Genomic DNA, 20,501 nt, shown 5'->3' on the forward strand with positions numbered 1-20,501 from the left:
GTACAGTCTAAGATAATAGCACAAAAGTTATGTTTTGTATAACAATTAGTGTGTATGCAAGAGACACAATATTGTGTTTATAGAACACTCCTTTGCATTTCTGCCACTATACACAATAACAGACTGGTATACTATGGGCCAGATCACTGAAATATTTGTTCTTCACCAACCAATCTTTTAGCCTTCCCTCTTTGCCATGTCATGTCTTCTTCTGTATAATCTTTTGCTAAATGTCACCAGACATTTATCAACATATTCATAACTTTAGGCAAATGATACAAAACATTTTAATGCAGCAACTTTTTCTTGTTAAAAATATTTGCGAATGAATCAATTGTGGTACAGTTTGATTTATTGCCACACTTTTTTCTGATAAAATCTTTGCCACAGTGATGTAATTTTAAGCATCCCAGTGCCATTACTAACCACTATGCAGGCTGCATACTCAAGAGTAAAGTTTGTCACTTGAATGTACTGTAAATAGGCAGGTTTATATTTAAATTGTTAATACCGATAAAACAGTAAAAACTGTTTTACCATTCCTATTGCACTTTAAAATCAATGAAAGAAAAATGAAAGTCACTTTTAAAATTGCATTAAAAAATCTTAAACTTGCTGTTCTTAATTTATAGTCACTTTAAAATGATCCATCAGCAACAATTAAATTAGGAGCTTTCCAATTTATTTGTGCAGCAGCTATATGCCAAAATATCAAGATTCTTTTTTATTAAGTAATTTGCTGGCAAAGCTTTTATTCTCTGGGATGATGTGATTAAAATAAAAGCACATAATGCATTATAATAAAAAAAAAAACACGGTACAAGGTCTGCATTAGTTGGAAAATTAATTGAACTAAGTTATATATTGAATATGTGGTATGTAAAATTGCAGTGCTTTTCTTCAGGGCAAAGTAACAATAAATGATCGTGTTCACCTTTTCAGGCAAAATAATTGCTGAGAATATTAAAATTTTCATGCCATTTGTACACCCCACCAGTAATTAGACCTCACACTTGACTTGCCTGTAAATAAATATCCCCCATTATATATAAACACACCCACCTTTAAAGGACCAGTAACATAAAAAAAATTTTAAAAAATTTGTTAGTTTACCATGAAAAATAAACACCAAGAAAAAAATATACTTTAAAATCACAAGTTTATTAAGAAATAACTTACCAAAACTCCACTTCCTGTCCTCTTCAAAAAAGGTGATACGACGACCATCCATCCTGCAGCACTCGATTTCACCACCCTGGCTATTCACTGACAGCATGTGGCTGGAAAGCCCCCGGGATAGCGCTCACACAGGCCAAGGCATGAGCTTCTTCCCTGGGAGAGATGGCTAGCGGCGGCTTTGGCTCAGCCCAGTCCTCTCAACCTTCTGAAGCAGCATCGCAGCCGCACTGGGACAGGTTCTATGAGAGTGAAGCGGGCACGTTGTGTACAGGCCTGTCTGCATCCACCTCCAGCCCCTTAGCTGCAGCCACGGCACGAATAAGTGGGATTTATTGGGCTGCATGTAGATGGAGACCTGGCGAGATGGAGACTTGCCGGGATGCATGGAGTTTATTGTGTGCGTGCTAGGATCCGCTTGTGAATAGTTTATGGAGCTGCTGTGCGCTGGAGAAGCAACACAGGGGTTCCAAGTAAAGTATAGTGACAGATACCTGGCACCCAGTGGAGTGCACATACAGCCGCATTTCATCCAATCCCGGTGGGAAAAGTTTTCTCCTGCTGCCGCTTACATCTGCTAAGATGGTATGGTAGCGCCTGTAATGCGGTGCGCAAGCTGGGCGCTCTAACTAGTGCTGGTACCGCGATCTGAGCTGCAGCTGCCAAGTAGCAGATGTAAGCGGCAGCAGGAGAAAACTTTTCCCACCGGGATTAGATGGAGTGCGGCTGTATGTGTGCTCCACTGGGTGCCAGGTATCTGTCACTATACTTTACTTGGAACCCCTGTATTGCTTAGTATGATAAAATCTATACCGAACTGCATCAAATTTGTATTATAAACACACTTTCTTATCACTCATTTCGTAACAGCTTTCCAGATCAAGCATTTTCAGCATCTAAAAGTAGGAGTGTCCATTCTAATACAGCAAATTTCACTTAGGCCCACCCATGTTCCCTGAGTGATGTTTCCCCTTCCTCATCCTCTAGTTACATCAAATCTGTGTGCAAAACTTCTCTGTTTGCAGACAGGAAAGCATTATTGAAGAGCTGCATGTGTGCCTCTGATTTGGTTGACAGAAAAGAACTTTGCAAACTGATTGTAGAGGATCATTTCAGCAGTGCTGCTCCTGGTCAGGGGGGGGGCATGTATTGTTCACCCTCTATTCTCCCCCAGTATTGTTCATGTCTAGAATCCCCCCCAGTATTGTTCATGGCTATAATCTCCCCCCAGTATTGTTCATGCCTGTAAAACCTTGTACTGTTCACAGACCCAGACTGCATTGTTCACCTGACCAAGCCTCAGATAAGCTGCTGGAGTATGTATGAACAATACATAACTTATATATAAACTTATAAATATAACCACACACACATACATATATATACATATATATATATATATATATATATATATATATATAGATAACAAACAGGGGAAAGTTGTGCTCACCACTAGTTTTTAAAATCATTAGGCGGGGGTGCAATGAGGGTGTGACCACAAAAACTATAGTCAGGTGATGCCACTGGTGTCTAATAAAAGGGCAGACAAGTTTGGGAGTTTTACTTTGAAAGCAGCTAGTAAGTTGCAGGTAAAACGTATTCGTCCCTTTTATAAAATGTATAATTAAACCATAGAATTCTTAATGAATCAGATGAAAATTGAGCATAGGACTGGCCAGATATGGGATGACTTTGACGTAGTTGGCCAGCTTAAATATATTGCAATATATGGACAAACAATCCCTGTTTTGTTTAAAGGGTAAGGCATTTTTCAGTAGCAGTATGCACAAAATGTCGCTGTCTTAAATATATTGATAATGGGTTGAGTGCAGAGGAATCTTGTATTTGTCTATATATATATAGATATATATAATAGTTATGTACATAACATACTACTGGTATGTTCCCTGTGTGTTTGCCATACTCTGCCTGTCCTACACTGCCTGTGAACCATACTTTATGCTGTATGGCTGAGGTTCTAGATATATTTATAACACAGCATTATTTCACATTGGTACAGCTCCTCTTTGCTACCCATTAACAGAAGCATCCCTGCCCTGCTTTATGGCTGAGATTATAGCTATGTTTATAGTTTCACACTGGCATATTTCCTCTCTGATCCCCATTATTTATTGCAAATGGCAGGCTTCTGATAGAGGGCATGTCTTTATGAAATCATCTTCGGGGGGGGGGGGATCAGTGTGACTGGCTCCTCCAAGGGGATGCAAATCTGAAGTCATGCCAGGGGGCGTACTTTGTCAGGAAGGAGGAACATACTGGAAGCTCATTGTGATGACTCCTTGTCGCAGACTATGCTGCTTTTGAGTTTGGCTTGGTTGAGGATGCAGAGGTGAGATATGGCTATTGTTTCATTATGTTATAGGTTTAACTCTGAAAAAACACTATTCTTTTTTATTGTTAACTTTACTATGTAATACTTTCAGTGGCCATTAAAAGGAATGGCCACTGAAAAACTGCTTTTTGCACAATAAATAAATGTAATTCTACACAACTTTTCAATATGCATTCGTTAAACATTTTCAATGGTTTTAAAGTTATTTGTAAATGTAATTGCACATCTGAGCAAACAATTAAAGAAAAGCAATGGTCTCTCATGCTGTATGTATCAATGCAAATACAGGTACTGTATCTGTTATCCAGAAACCTCTGAATTACAGGATGGCCATCTCCATTAGACTCCATTTTAAACAAATAATTCAAGTTTGTAAAAAGGATTTCCTTTTTATCTGTATTAATAAAACAGTACCTTGTACTTGATCTTGACTAAGATAAAATTATTCCTTATTGGAGGCAAAACATCCCTGTTGGGTTTATTTAACATTTAGATGATTTTTCTGAGATCCAAATTACAGAATGATCTCTTATCTGAAAAAGCACAGGTCCTGGCGTCTGGAATCTAGGTGTCATACTTGGAAAATATGCCACCTTCATGTAGTAAAACTAAGTACAGGCACATACATTTTTAGCATATTGTCAAAATGTATCTTTTCTACAAAAATATAGTTGCCCCTTAGGTAGCATGACAAAAAGGTTTCTCGCATTCATCCCTATGTGACATGCAAATGCATTCATGGGTGCAGAAATTTGCACAAAAATAAAAAGGAGGGGAGGCAAGTCTGAGCATTTCGCCACAATCGCATTACTCTTGACCTCCGCTTATCTGAATTTGTAATTGCGGGATTAACAAATACAAAGCATGCATGATACTGACATTCCTACCTAGAAAGGTAAGTACCTCAATGAAATAACCTTAAATGCTCCAGATTGAATTATTTACTTTTTTTTTATATTTGCACTTTGCAGCCCTATACATTATAGCCTACATATTAAATACATCACATGTCAACTTTAGATGCCCTTTGAAATGGTCCCATAGGTATCTATGTAGACTTGAAGCATACATCATTTATATGTTGGGTTTTAATGGGATAGTGACATAGTGAGCTGTTAATCTTTTCTAATAAAATTGCCCCCTGCCTCCTCCCACCTCATTCATCACTTACTAATCTGTTTCACTTTTTGAGATGGCTTAAAGTAGAGCAGCTTCCTAAATTATGATGTGGTAGGGGCCGGGCATTTTATAATATAAATATATAATATATATAATATACAATATATATTTTTACTATAAATATATTAAACATTTTTTTTCATATGTCCTCCATCAAAACATTACCCTGCCCCAAGCATTCCGTTACTCACAAAGCTACTCTCCCTCAAGCCATGTCAGAGAGCAACAAAAGTTGGTAAGCGGTGAGCTGGGAGGAGTCAGGGGGCTCCTCCATTAGAAAAAATGATTGATATATGGGGGTTATATAGGTATATTGACACATTTCTGTAAATATATAGAATATGTCACTATTCTTTTAATTGATGACGTCAGACTACATGCCAAAAGGTCTCCACATTAGACATTTCATTAGCAGTAATCTTTAATTGGAAATGTTGTAACTTAAGATAATACTGTGTGGAAAAGAAATGCAAAAGTAAAAAGCCACATCAATAGCGAGAAGTTCTGGCTATTGTACAATATGTAAACATTTTTACATAATGCAAGGGTTCAGTGGGACTATGATTTGCCAATGGGAAATCTATTTGCATTAATTAATACACAAGCATCTGTCAGCTTTTTATGTAATTCGTCTCTTTCCCAACAAAGCTGAGTGATTTTTATGTTGCCCAACAGATGCTATTGCTTGGAGAGATTTGGTGAAGCATGCTGAAGGCAAAGCTTAACCCTTCATAAAAAAAACCCTCAAAATAAGTGTTAGAGTTATTAACAAATAAAATGATGTAGGATGGGCCATCTTAAGGATGGCTGATGCAACTAACTAACATGCATTTCAATAGAGGGGAGGATATTTTACGGTAATTAAAATTATGTAGTATAATAAGTGAGTAATCAAAAAGCCTACTTTAATTAGCATATGCATATTTTTTTTTTTGCTTTACATCTTTTAACTTAAGACACTATTTTATGGTGTTTCATATGCTCATACACGGATTACAAATGCATTGTGGGATTAAAAGACAAAGCTCTTTCCATTCATTGACTGAAGTAACCTAGCATGTATGCATGCCATTGGTTTGTGTGTGAGCACATGAGCACAGTGCAAAGTGCTGCATTTCATTTTGTGATAATCCAATAGTTTATCATATTAGAACCATTTTTAAAAAGTTTTATTTACAAGTATAATAGATGTTGCATTTATGTGATGTATTTTTATAGCGACCCTCAATGTTCATATGTATTTTCTCCATACCACACCTTAAAAACAACACACCTATAAAAGATACATATCTAAAAATATTCCCACCCTAATACAAGTCAGCTCTATCACACAGCACCCACCCAATGTCATTTCAGAGTAAGGCCACGCGGCGTTTCGTTTTCCGAAGTCGCCCGAAGTTTCCTCACGAGGCAACTTCAGGCGACTTTGGAAAACCAATCGCGCGTGTGATCAGTGCCGGCGATTTTTCATTTTAGCCAACGCAAAGTGAGGGAAGGCGTTTGGTCGCCGCAAAGAAGAGGCGATTAGTCGCCAGGCGACTAAATCTCCCCAAAACACCCAGTGTGGCCTTACTCTTAAGGCAGCCAGTCAGTAGCTAGTAAAAGTGCAAAAATGTTTGTGTAGATAAAATGGGTGAGTAATTAGTTGCGTCTGTAAATTTAGGGTCAGGGCACACAGGCAGATTCGGGGAGATTAGTCGCCCGGCGACATAACTCCTCTTCTTCTGGGCGACTAATCTTCCTGAACTTCCTCCCACTTGGAGCAATTCGTTTTCAGAAGTTGCCTCACTAGGCGGCAAGGCAGTTCAGGGATCGCCCCAAAGAAGAGGAGATTTGTCGACGGGCGACTAATCTCCCTGAATCTGCCTGTGTTCCCTGACCCTTAAACTGTAAGGTTTTGTAGTTTTTGTTGTGCATACATCACATTCTTTCTTTTCCGAGTTCATCAATCATTAGTGCTTCTATGTGTACAAATACCTAAGAAACGATGCTGAACTACCAAGCAGAAGTAAACCACTTAGTGTAAATAAACTGATAAGCACATCAAGCAAAAATACAGAGTAATGTTTACTTGCATAACTGCAGGGTCTTCAATCAACTAGTTTCCATATAAACTGCACTACATATAAGATGTTTTACAAACAGCAAGACCAGGCAACAAATCTTTCACATATATCTATTGAAAAATCGGGAGTCCATACAGCTATTCGGCATGGCCAAAGGGACCAGCCCCAGTTCCAAGGCAGTCAAATCCAAATAAGTTTATATCAAAAAAGATATATATCCCAAGGCCTTTTAGAGTAAAAAATAAGAATAATTTATTGAATTTCTCATTTAAAAAGTATTCAGTACATACCACCCCATATATCCCACCTTACGCGTTTCGCACCTTCCAGCGCTTAGTCATAGGTGTGTCTCAACAAATCATTCACGTTATGTGTACTGTCTTAAAGGGGTGGTTCACCTTTCAATTAACTTTTAGTATGTAATAGAATGGCTAATTCTAAGCAACTTTTCAACTTGACTTCATCATTTATTTTTAATCGTTTTTTAATTATTTGCCTTTTTCTTCTAACTCTTTCCAGCTTTCAAACAGGGGGTCACTGATCCCATCTAACAACAAATGCTCTGTAAAGCTACAAATGTATTGTTATTGCTACTTTTAATTACTCATCCTTTTATTCTTGTCCTCTCAAACCCAGGCCTCCCTGAGTGATCAGGTACGTGAACCACTAGCCACTCCTTTTTAAAGGGTTAGCCATATGTTCCTAATGAACACTTCTGATCTCTCAGTTCTGGGTAATCTGGATGCAAAAACAGACTTATTGCCTTTGCACCTGGGTCCTCAGCAGCTCATATTTGTTTGTTCTTTCAATAAAATAATGTTTTACACATTATTTAAGCACTGCAGTACCCATGTTTGAAGAGGGGCCACTTTCAGTATTCCCATACAGGTGCCTTCTGTTCACTGATGCATGCATGCCATTGGTTTGTGTGTGAGTACACATGAGCACAGTGCATCATAAGAGCCAGAGGAACAGACTTTTGTGGTTAAAAGCGCAGCATTTCATTTTGAGTTAATCCAATAGTTCATCACATTAGAAACATTTTAAAATGTTTTATTTATAAGCATAATAGATGTTGCATTTATATGATGTATTTTTAGGGTGACCCTAAATGTTCATATGTATTTTCTGGACCACACCTTAAAAACAAAACACCCTTAAAAGACATATCTAAAAACATTCCCACTCTAATACAAGTCAGCTCTATCACACAGCACCCACCAAATGTCATTTTAAGGCAGTCAGTCAGTAGCTAGTAAAAGTGCAACAATGTTTGTGTAGGTTAAATCGGTGAGTAATTCGTTGCTTATGTAAGTTTAAACTGTAAGGTTTTGTGTTTTTTGTTGTGCATATATCACTTTCTTTCTTTACCGAGTTCATCAATCATTAGTGCTTCTGTGGGTAGAGATACCTAAGAAACAATCCTGAACTACTGAGCAGAAGAAAACCACGTAGTGTAAATAAACTGATAAGCACATCAAGCAAAAATACAGAGTAATGTTTACTTGCATAACTGCAGGGTCTTCAATCAACTAGTTTCCATATAAACATCACTACATATAGGATGTTTTACACACAGCAAGACCAGACAAAGCTTTCACTTTATGTGTAGCATCTTAAATTGACATACAATTTCAAACCCAGGCCTCCCCGAGTGATCAAGTCAGTGAACCACTAGCCACTCCTTTTTAGGGAGTTAGCCATATGTTCCTAATGAACACTTTTGATCTCTCAGTTCAGGGTAATCTGGATGCAAAGGCGGACATATTGCCTTTGTACCTGGGTCCTCAGCAGCTCATATTATTTGTTTGTTCTTTCAATAAAGTAATGTTTTACACATTATTTAAGCGCTACAGTACCCATGTTTGAGGAGGGGAGACTTTCATTATTCCTATACAGGTGTCCTATGTTCACTGAATCTGCCCCTCCCTGGAAGGCTGCCTTCAGAGATGAATACCATGCCATGTTGTTAAAACAGTAAGCTTTTTTTAAACTATGAGTGCGAAAACCACATTACACTACTAACAGATGGTTCTGCCAACCATGTATGGTGCGGTTACATACTCCCCTATAAGATATATTAGTAATTATATTGGTAGCCAGACGCTGCTAGTCAGACTGTCTGTAAGCTGGAGGGGAAGCAGATCTCTGAGCTTCGTAAACACGTTTATTATCTGTAGCTCTCCGCCAAAAACCTCATGCCTTTGCCAATTACTAAGCAGAATATGCTAAATGTAATTATAACACACCATCCATTAATCAGTTTTAATGGTGGGAAGTCGACCTTGGTCTCCAATGCCCTTCCCGTAATACAGAGAATATCAATGAAATGATGCAGACAGCTCATTTCTGATATATCTTTTACCAGCACAGTAGGAAGAAAACAAGGGGCGGAGAGTGGGATGACAGGGTGAAGACCGTTGCATAAATCTGCTCACACAGTAAGGTCTTTACCTGAGGGCGGCTCTGCACGGCTTACTTATAAGCACCGACTCAGGAAAACGGTCCGTTCCGCAGGCTGCGTTACGTCACAAAAGCGAGAGTTCCTGGAACGGCGCTGGGAGGGGTGAAGCGGAGGGCGGGGCTACAGCATTTGTCTAAAGTGAGGGTTTTGGGGGTGGAGTGCTGCTGTCCTTGGTGCTGAAGAACTAATGGGAATCAATTAAAGGAAAACTAAATACCCCCAAAATGAATACTTAAGCAACAGATAGTTTATATCATATAAGTGGCATATTAATGAATCTTACCAAACTGGTATATATACTTAAGTAAATATTGTCCTTTTGCATCTCTTGACTTCAACCACCATTTTGTGATGGTCTGTGTGCTGCCTCAGAGATCACCTGACCAGAATTCTACAGCTCTAACTGCAACAGGAAGAAGTGTTGAAGCAAAAGACAGAACTCTGTAATTGGCTCATGTGACCTAACAGGTAACATTTGTTTGTGTGCACTGTGAATCCTAGGATCCCAGGGGGCTGCTGCCCTTATTTTTTAAAATGGCAATTTTATATTTATGATTACCCAATGGTGCATACTACTAGAAAAGTATATTCTTATCAAAATGGTTTATTTACATGAAGCAGGGTTTTACATATGAGTTGTTTTATGCAATATCTTTTTATAGAGACCTACATTGTTTGGGGGTATGGTTTTCCTTTAACGGTAGTGATGACTTGTAAGGAAGCAAATAAAAAGGAGAACTACAAATAGCCAGGATTTATTTGGTGGCCTTATAGATTCTATAGTCATCCCTAATAAAAAAAAAGTTAGCATCCTGCAATAATAAATATTGCCTGATCATTTTGGCTTTTGTAGCGTGCCAGGCAACCTGTCATCCAAAGACCACTCTTACATCAATTATATGACGATGCTATGAAACGTGGAAGATGTAATCAGTGCAGAGCCTGGGAATTCAGGCACCCTAAATATGGCAAATGGGGCCCACATGTTTTCTTCTACTTCTAATTGCCACCCATTTCTTTACTCATTCTTTACCTCCACTATCCCCTTATTGAAATATATTTTCCTTTTGTGCTTAACTTTTTACTTACAACCATGTTTTCTGCCATATTCCAGTGTCTGCTCCCTCAACCACTTTACCAAAACGACAATGTATCACTGGGTAGTTCCCCTTTACATAATGATCTGTCTGCTTTTTAACCACCATGCCTTTTTTCTTCTGAAGTCCCTTCCTAACATCCAAAAATTCCCTATATGCCATTTATCTCATTAGCAATTTTGTTCCTGCAGCCCCCATTTGCAATTTACTCCACCTTTTCTGTCCTTTCTGCTGTACCACTTCTCCTATGGCTTGTTGCGACATTAGCCTAGTTACCTAGTAGAAGATGAGAAAATGCACAGTTTAAATCAGAAGATCAGAGTAGCCCATTGCAAGGTCTTGGAACTTGGAATGAAGGATGGCAAGTCATAGTAATTTAGGTTGAAAAATAGACACACGTCCATCAAGTTCAACCTTAAGTCTGTATATAACTGCTAGTCATGAAGGGAACAAACAATGACCAAGCCCTGAGCAAAGGTCATGGCCGGGATTATAAAGGGTCATAAACAAGTATTGGGAAACATATGAGAATAATGAGATGGGTGGAGAGAAGGGAGGAGACAGACTGGAACCAGGCAGAAACATTGAAACACAATCATGAGGAGAACAGGACCAGCCTTAAGAGCCTCCAGTGACTCACCAGGTAAGTGCAAGGCCCTGAAAATGCACACCCAAGGGTTAGAGCCCTGGCTGGTCCTGACAGTTTCCTGTCTGCCAGAGAGAAGGGAAGCAAGAAATGGCAAGTCATAGTAATTTAGGTTGAAAAATAGACACACGTCCATCAAGTTCAACCTTAAGTCTGTATATAACCTGCCTAAATGCTAGTCATGAAGGGAAGCAAACAATGACCAAGCCCTGAGCAAAGGTCATGGCTGGGAATATAAAGGGTCATCAACAAGTGATGGGAAACAAATGAGAATAATGAGATGGGTGGAGAGAAGGGAGGAGACAGACTGGAACCAGGCAGAAACATGGAAACACATACATGAGGAGAACAGGACCCGCCTTAAGAGCCTCCAGTGACTCACCAGGTAAGTGCAAGGCCCTGAAAATGCACACCCAAGCAGGGGCGCTCCGCCAATGAGGCGAGCTGAGCCGCTCGCCTCAGGCGGCAGCGCCAGACAAGATTCCAGGGGCGGCAAAAAGCCGCTCCTGCACCTTTAAGAGCCGAATTTCCGGTTTTTAAACCGGAAATTCGGCTGCGCTATTGCGAGAGAGCGCAATTGCGCTCTCCGCAATCGTGTTCCTGCCTCCCCTCGCCGACAGGTAAGTCGGTGCGGGGGGCGGCATTGCAGGAGCCGCCTCAGGCGGCTCCTTCCCCAGAAACGGCGCTGCACCCAAGGGTTATAGAGCCCTGGCTGGTCCTGACAGTTTCCTGTCTGCCAGAGAGAAGGGAAGCAAGAAATGTTGCTAGCAGTCTAGGTAGGCACATGCACCTCTGCCTCATTTGGTCCTAACCTGTTGCCATTTCTGCCACCCCTAATTCCAACCCAGAATATTGTATAGTCTTATGGTGAAAATAAATAATTGTGGAAATTATCCTAATGCTATACAAAAAGAAACTCTGATACTTGAGTTATTTGGAGGCTAATAAGCTGCAAAAAGTTATAGGGGTGTTACAGTGGAATACATTGTAACAACAAACTAGCCACCCTGGTATAGCCAGGGAAAAAACTACTAATGTCCAGGCACTTGGCAACAGTTTTGTGCCTTTTGCACAAATTTGTCAAGATTACTGCATGTATGCAGCATACATAGGCAATCAAACTGCCATGGACAGGCTCTTGAGGCGGCTTTTGCGATGCCACCCCCCCCCCGACACTTACTTTTACATCGCCGGAAGGAGTCCGGGGGGAGGCACGTCGCTGCACTAGAAGAGCCAGATTTCTGGTTTAAAGACCAGAAATTCTTCTTTAAAAGTAACCAGGAGCTGCTTTGTGCCTCATGGTAGAATCACCCCTGCAAACTAATCCATATCCCATACCTGGAATCAGATAGAACCTTTTGAGGGATTCAGTACTCATTTGAACCTTAATATATTGGATTCAGCGCATCACTATTTGTTCTCCACCTATAATGATAACAAGTGTTTACTTGCCAAGATACACTGGGACAGATTTTGTTAAACCTAAAAACATGAAATTGAATTTCAGTTTCACTAGAAACTACAATGAAGTATTTGGAATGTTCTGTTAATCATTTAATAAAGTAGCACAAAGTACAAATTATTGGCAAGATTCATGTTTTTTTTAAAAGGTTTTTATTTTGCATTTTAAACAAAACAAAAAATAAACTTTAAATATCACATACTGTATATGCTTTACACTTATTCAGCTTCGTTTACAATTATTTTATATGTAACATCAAGTATTTCAGAGTACTTTCAATAAATCAATCATCTGGAAGGGATGCATGAGGATTGATGTCTAGCCAAGGGTCCCATATTTTCCCAAATTTCCCAGGTGCTCCCCTAGCATTGTACGTCAGTTTGATTAGGGGTAATGTACCATTTATTAGGTCAATCCATTGCTGCAGTAAGGGAGGGTTGGGGCTCATCCATTTCATAATAACTAGTTTTTTTTGCGTAGAAAAGGATCGACCTTAGAAGTGTTCTGGATTTCTGTAAGGGAACTACCTCATCTATAATGCCTAATATGCAAAACTCCGGTGACTTGATTCCTGGAAAGGAGAGGAATACATTGGTATATTGTATGACTTCTGCCCAGTATGCTGCCACCCTAGGGCAGTCCCATATCAAGTGAAGGAAACCAGCTTCTTCCCTGCCGCACTTTACACAGATGGCTCTGTCTAGTCTACCCATAGCTTTGAGCCTCATTGGGGTAATATAAATTTGGTGAATCACTTTAAATTGAATCATTCTATCCCTGAGTGATATTAGGCAGGGGTATAGGTTATCGATAGCCTCTTCCCATTGGTCCTCCTCTAAAGAAGGAATAAGTGACTGCCATTTCTGTTTGGCTTTATTGAATGGGGGAACTTGTGAGGATTGAATTATATTGTAGAGCTGAGATAGCAGTTTGTTGGGGTCTGGAGTCCAAAGTCTGGCTTCCCATGCCAGCAATGTGGGTGTAATTTGAAAAGAACTGAACTGTGCATGAAATGCATGTCTCAGTTGGAAGTATCTGCAGAATTGTATGAATCGATGATTCAGTTTGGCTTTTAATTGCTCCAGGGAGACAAAGCTAAGCAAGATTCATGTTTACCATGTTTTCCAATAATTCCAGCATAATTGTGGGTGCATACAATTTTGCAGCAGGTTTGTGAACTGAACATTTAGGTACCCACAGTGTAAAGAGTTGCATGCAGGACATGGAATTATACTACAATGCCATTTAATTGTATACATTTTTAAAAGTAGATACAGAGCTCCTCCACATATTGCCCCCAGGCATGCAATATTTTGGGTCAGATTTATCAATGGTCGAATTTCAAAGGAATGGGAGTTTTTTTGAACTCCCATAACTTCGGAATTCAAATAAAAAAAAGACCAATCGAAATTTATCAAAATGTCAACCTTTTTTTTGGGTGAATAGGTCAGTTTTGATCAAATTTGAATCGTACAATTTGAAGTAACAGCGCATTTAGAATTGAAGTTTTTTTTAAAAAAAAAAACCTTTTCAAAGTCCACCAATTGACTCCAAGTGGGTTCTAGGAGGTCCCCCATAGGCTAAAACAGCAATTCGGCAGGTTTTAGATGGCATATGGTCTAAGTCAAATTTTTAAAGAGAAAGTACATGATAAATTTCGATATTCTAATTTTCTAATTTTTTTCAAATTCTAATTGAATTCAGACTATTTCCTAGTCAAAGTACACAAAAAATAGCTTGAAATGCCAATTTTTTTAATTTGAATTTTCACTTCAACTCTTGATAAATCTGCCCCTTTATGTCTGTTTAACTACAAGGATCAGTGTTCTGCACAGTTTGTTTTGGGCACCGATACAAATACAAGGAGCAAGTTGCTTATTGGCAATAGGTGCAAGTTTAGGTAAACACAAGGCTTTGTGTATGGTGTTTTAAATGGGGAGACGATGTTCCCATTTAAAGGTCTAAAATTGTGCCTATGGATAGCAAATGAGCCCCTTTTAAATTTCATTTTCTATTGTCCTACTAAGAAAACGTAAGTAGATGGTGTTTTGTTTTTGTTTTTTAAATTGCTCAATTTCTGCATTGCTGTAATGATGAATGAATAAATACAGAGACAAGATTCAGGCTCTGAGAGCTGTGATTCCATATAGTATACATCCAATGGTGTATCAAGGATGTGAAAGCTGTGGGGAGAAGCAGTTGCGAGTGTTACAACTGAACCCATATTTTTATAATGTACCTATGTGTAGCCACATATTTTTAGTTGTCATATCTCATCTGCAACTGTGCTGTAAAATTGAAAGGTATATACATCAAACATATTGTTTTAAAAAAAATCACCAGTAACTCATACATGAGGTACTGTAAAGAAGTCCTACAATACCATATTATTACTACAAAATTGAATGCAATAGCCAGAGAAATTCCTGCACTAAGATGCCACTCAGTTGCTAAATATGTATCAGGGGATGGATTAATGAATTCTATGGAATATCTGATTATATCTTCTGCTGTATATTTAGTACCTGCAGGACCGCCATCAGAAATCGCAGGGCCCCATACGACAAAATTTCCTGGGCCCCCTGGGCTGCACCCACGGAAAGCCCCACCTACAGGTCCGCCCCCCACCACACAGTAAAAAAACAAGAAAAATATTGGTGGCTAGGGTTCCCACATGTTAATAAAAAATAAAAAGGTACTGGTGGTCAGCCCCCCCCCCCCATAAAAAAAAACATTTGTGGCCAGGCCCCCCCATTAAAAAATATTGGTGGCCAGCCCCACCCCATTATGAGAAAATTGGTGGCCAGGGCCCCTTAAACGTCCATGCCTTCCCGAAGTCAGCAGCTCTCAGAAAGATTGGGGCGTGTGGCGTGGCTGCCCTGAGTACCTGCACTGCAACTCAGATGAATGTATAGCGATCTGGCAGCCTCATCAAATAAATATATTATTGGCAAACTGTAATAGAATGCAATGTAGGGTAGACAAATTAGTGTGGGGCAGTAGCCTACTGGAAACCAATATTTGCAAAGGGAGTGGAAAAGAAGGGAAATTTGGAAGAAAAACAGAAATGGGGTTGGAGAGCAAAAGGTTAGAAGAGAAAAGGAGAGGAAGAGGGAATGTAAGAAAACAAAGGTAAGGAAGAGAGTGCAAAGGAAAAGTAAAGAAGTGGAAAAATTAGATGTTTGTGGGTACAATAACAACAGAAAAATAAAATGAAGACAACAGGCTATGGGTGGGTTGCAAGGAGCTGCAGTAACAACCAGAGGAGTTCTTTGGAGGTGCAATACAAATATGATTATGCTTTAGCTCATTAACCATTTGGTCATTAAATCATAGATCATTTGGCCTGCATTTAATGTTATGTAAACATAATTAAAGGTAATGTATTATATCCTGTATCTTAAATTGAAAGTGCAGTTACCGGTTTAGTTTTGCCTGGATCAGCAGCCTTTGAAAAGTCAGTATACAACCATAGGAAAAATTTGACACATATACACTAAGATAAATTATCTCTAGTACTGAATCCCTAACTTTGTGCATTATTAATTTCTTTTGCCACATGATGTTGTGTCACTGTGAACCTATCCAGTAATGAAAAAACAAATACCATGTCGTCCAAAAATGCAAATGTAACAGCAAGTGTTTCCTTTTAATACATACAGTTATGTACATGTTTAAATTTTAAAGAGAGGTGATTCAATATGCAAAAACAAACACCCATCAAGTTAGTTAACAGTATTTACTGTTTGAGCAATTCAGTAGGGCCCTTCAGGGGGGCTTTATTAGTAAAGCTCTTAAAGGCCTTTTAGTGTCTGATTATAATTACCCAGTGTACCTTATTTACATGATTCTTTGCAGTAATCAACATCATGCAGTCATTAAAAGCTGAATTTTTCTCCAGGGAAATCCCCCTGATCGAGTTATCTACAATGAATAAGGCAGCTTGTTTTTATTCATATTTATTTTTTAGCTTTCAGGTTTTCTTTTTCCTTTTATATAGGAGTGTATTTATATAATTTTTAAAAAAATTTTTTATACTAATCTTATTTCATGTGCATTTACATAAGCTACGGTGTGAATTATTTTACTTGCAAAATCTGCATATTTTTTGTCTTTTTGATAAAGTATGATAATTCATTGCAAATCTGCCTGTTTTTTGAAATCCTTCTTTTGGCAATAAATGTAATTCACATGTTGTCTGCATGTTATGATTTCTTTTCATTTTTGCTGTCCCACTAGCTTGGGTTATCAAAGTCATGGGCATTCAGATGATTCCAAATATAATTACCAGTAACCTCAGCCAATATGGATTTGTATAAAAAGAAGACTTTGCAAATGCAAATGTTGTTAATATAACGTTAATAGGACTAACATAATGTTAAAGTGTATTATGGCTTCATGGGTAGTATTTTTTTAGGTATTTGAAAACCGCATCCAAGCAGTCAGTTTGCACCTTTGGCCTTTTCATGACTAAAATGTAAAAAACACTGAACTGGATAAAATGACCAATATACTGTATCTGTTCGAATCAATGGATTTATATTTATATACCAAAGACCAGTGGTTTTCAACCTGCTATATTTCATTTGTACATATAAGTGGAAACTGCCATATGCCTTTCTTAACCTGAAGCAGTGTTGGACTGGGATGTCAGGGGCCCTCCAGAAAACGTTAGACCTTGGGCCTACTTTTCAAATTATTATTGCTCCACTCCTCACTCAACCTCTTTATTCTCCTAATCTTTTATATCTACTTACTATATTCTTCAATTATTAAGCATGTTCCCCCTTAAAGAAATAGGGAATGACATGAAATAGGCCAAATGATTAAAAGCTAGAGGGCCCACTGACACCTGTGCCCATATAAATATAAAAAGCACATTGAATTATGAACCTTTTACAATGTTGTAATTGTAATCTCACACAAACTTCTGCCACATGGTCATTTTCCATTCAGAATCCCTTTCCCCTTGGTATCTAGAGAATCAATGTTAATGCTTCCTTGTGTTTCTCAATGACAATACTTTCGTTTCCTTGCCTCTATCTCTGATATGCTCCTTTGTAACTTCTGCTATCTAATGTTAATGCCTATATGTTTCCCCCTTTAAGTTTTAAGGGTTTATGCTTTTTTTCTATATTAATGTGCACATCATCCTTTGTGCTAAAGTAATTTGCTATTCTGTGTACCTTCCCTGCTATCATTCTCTTCCTTATGTTCTTAATATGAAGTGCAGTATACATTAATGGTGTTATGTAATATAAATAAACCATACTCAGCGTATGCAATGCCTAGCCTCCAGGCCTTTTTACACAGCCTATTTTCTTAAGAAAAGCAAATCATGAGCCTCAAACATTTTTGTGCCCCTTCTGGCCATTATTCTGCAATGCCTGCCTGTCATAATTAAATTCCTGCATGACTGAGATCCTATGAATTAGAATTATGGAATTAGGTTGTTGACAACTGTGTCACCCTGAGCAGTATTGTTTTATGTGAACATCCTTATCTAGAGGAAGGCAAAAGATGAATGGCATTTTGCTACTCATGTGTAAAATAACAGTTTGACTTTGCATTGAATTAGTATTATATAAATATTAAAGCACCCCTTATAGTAGATTTAGAGGCAGATTTATCAAGGGTCAAATTTGGAGTTCATGGGAGTTTTTTAAAACTTCCATAAACTCCTATGAACTTGAAATTCGACCTATTGAAATTTATTTGAAAAATCAAATTTTTAAATGTCGGATGAATAGGATGGACCCAAAAAGGTAAATCAAATTTGATTCGAGTTTTTTCTGCACAAAAAACTCAAATGTCAGGAAGGCTGCAAACAACTCCAATTTGATCTCAGGACATCTTCCATAGGCTAAAACTGCAATTCGGCAGGTTTAAGTGGCGAATAGTCAAATAAAAGAATGTGAAAATTAGAAATTCGAATTTTCACTTTGATACATCTGCCCCATAATATTATATTATATATATATATATAATATTTGGAATCAGTCAGATATGCGAGGGCCCTATTAATGAAGCCGCAAAAAATATTACTATGTGATGCTACATTATAATTATTATATTTCTATTTAGGCCCGTCCTTTCCTATCCAACTTTCAGTCTTTCATTCTAACCACTGCCTTGTTGCTAGGGTAACTAGGGAAAATTGGACCCTAGCAACCAGATAGCTGCTAAAATTACAAACTGGAGAGCTACAGAGCAAAAAGCTAAATCATTCCAAAACCACATAAATAGAAACTTTAAGATAAAAATATATGATGCAGAATATAACTGCATCATACTAAAACGTTGATATAAAGTTAAACTACCCTCTTTATATTGAATTCATTATTAATTGAATTAGAATTTCACTGTTTATCTTGCAAATGCAAGTTTTTGTAATAATTAGTTTAAAAAAATATATATCAGTCCAGCGAAAGCACTCACGGCATTGACTCCTCAAATATATTAAAGAATTTTTATTAGTGCATGGTGCATCAATGTGTTTCGACTCACATGGAGCCGTCGTCAGGACTCCATGTGAGTCGAAACGCGTTGATGCACAATGCACTAATAAAAATCCTTTGATATATATTTGAGTCAATGCCATGAGTGCTTTCGCTGGACTGATATCTACAAATTTGGTTAGCACCTGGCCCTTAACTATATGAATGATGAGTGCCGATTTACTCAAAAAAAAAAAAAAAAAAAAAAAAATATATATATATATATATATATATATATATATATTGTCTCTTTTTGGTTATGTCTATACCTATATATGATCTGTCTACCAAAAGGAATTCACAAATCTGGTGGTCTGCCAAAGTCTGAAAAGCTTTCAATCAATCAATTGTGCTTTCTGAAAATGTGTATATTTTTACTGTGATCTTCATGTATTGACATACTAGCACACACCCACAAGCAAAAGGAGTTAAAAGCAGGCATGTAAAGGAGGTGCTTCATTTAATGACAAAACACATATCAATCAAAGAACTGATTGTGCATCAGAATCACATCCATAAAGTGAAGGGTTGATTAGATTTAAGAATTATTTATGATGACATGTTCAATAAATCACCATTTCCTTTGCCATGCAGTTTTTCTGTACAGCCTGTTTAAGTGGAGTAGTGACAAGACTGACTCAGTATCTAGAAATACTAACTTGGCACTAATGAGACAAAGTAGTTTTCTTACTAATTACATTAAGTAACATTTCTTTAGAAAACCTCCTTGGAGAGATGACTAAGGCGCAATCAACCAACTCATTTTACTGTGCATTGTAAAGGCTTTGATAGTGATGTATGTACAAATATGGTGTTGGGTTAGAGTTACCATTTACATTTATGCAGTAAGCCAATGTATTATTCCTTTAATTTATTTCACTACTACAGTATTAGAGCTGCTGACCAGGGATTTAGAAAAAAACTAAAAATTTTAACTTTTTCAAAAGCATTTAAAAGCATTATCTTTAAATGAGAGCTAACTCATAATATTCCTTTCTTTTTCATGTCTTTTTATTGAAGAAGACATATATAACAACAAAGTAAAATCTAAGCTTTCCAATTTCAAGCAAAAGAAAAACTATTATGCAAACTATGCAGTATATTTTTCGCTCAAATATCCTCAAAATAAAAAATAGTAAACGGAAGATAGTAAATATTAAAGCTCTACTCAGTGCTAAAAATAAAGGTTAAAAAAAAGAAGGCCTATAGCAAAAAATAAGTCAAATCAATTAAGATTAGATTTCATGAATTTGTAGATATACAGTATGCCTCAATGGATACATTTTAGACCCTTCTAAAACCTTCTCAATAAAATCTCTATCTTGCAACTTTATACTATTCTTGAAGATCTCCCAACAATCTTGAAAAACATTGTTAACTTTAATTGAACCTCCTCACTCATGTAATATTGATGTAAAAGATAAAGAAATGTACTAAAGTAGATTTAAAAAAAAAATCTGCAACCTAACTTATTTGTGGAACAGAAATTACTTTTCAATGAGAAAAGTCTTACCATATCATTAGAGGTAGCAAAGTGTCTGTGTGCAGTATAGTATAGTAT

General features: G+C 37.6%; 1 protein-coding gene across 1 annotated transcript in view; it reads right to left on the reverse strand.

The window, feature by feature from the left end:
* ogdhl.L (oxoglutarate dehydrogenase like L homeolog) overlaps positions 1-9,302 on the reverse strand; it is a 154,175-nt gene extending 144,873 nt beyond the window's left edge. The window contains 1 exon segment of the mRNA NM_001094077.1: positions 9,229-9,302. The gene's annotated coding sequence lies outside the window, so the exon portion shown is untranslated.
* Between the last annotated feature and the right edge of the window lie 11,199 nt (positions 9,303-20,501).

Source organism: Xenopus laevis, chromosome 7L (genome assembly GCF_017654675.1).
Source record: "Xenopus laevis strain J_2021 chromosome 7L, Xenopus_laevis_v10.1, whole genome shotgun sequence".
Taxonomy (NCBI): domain Eukaryota; kingdom Metazoa; phylum Chordata; class Amphibia; order Anura; family Pipidae; genus Xenopus; species Xenopus laevis.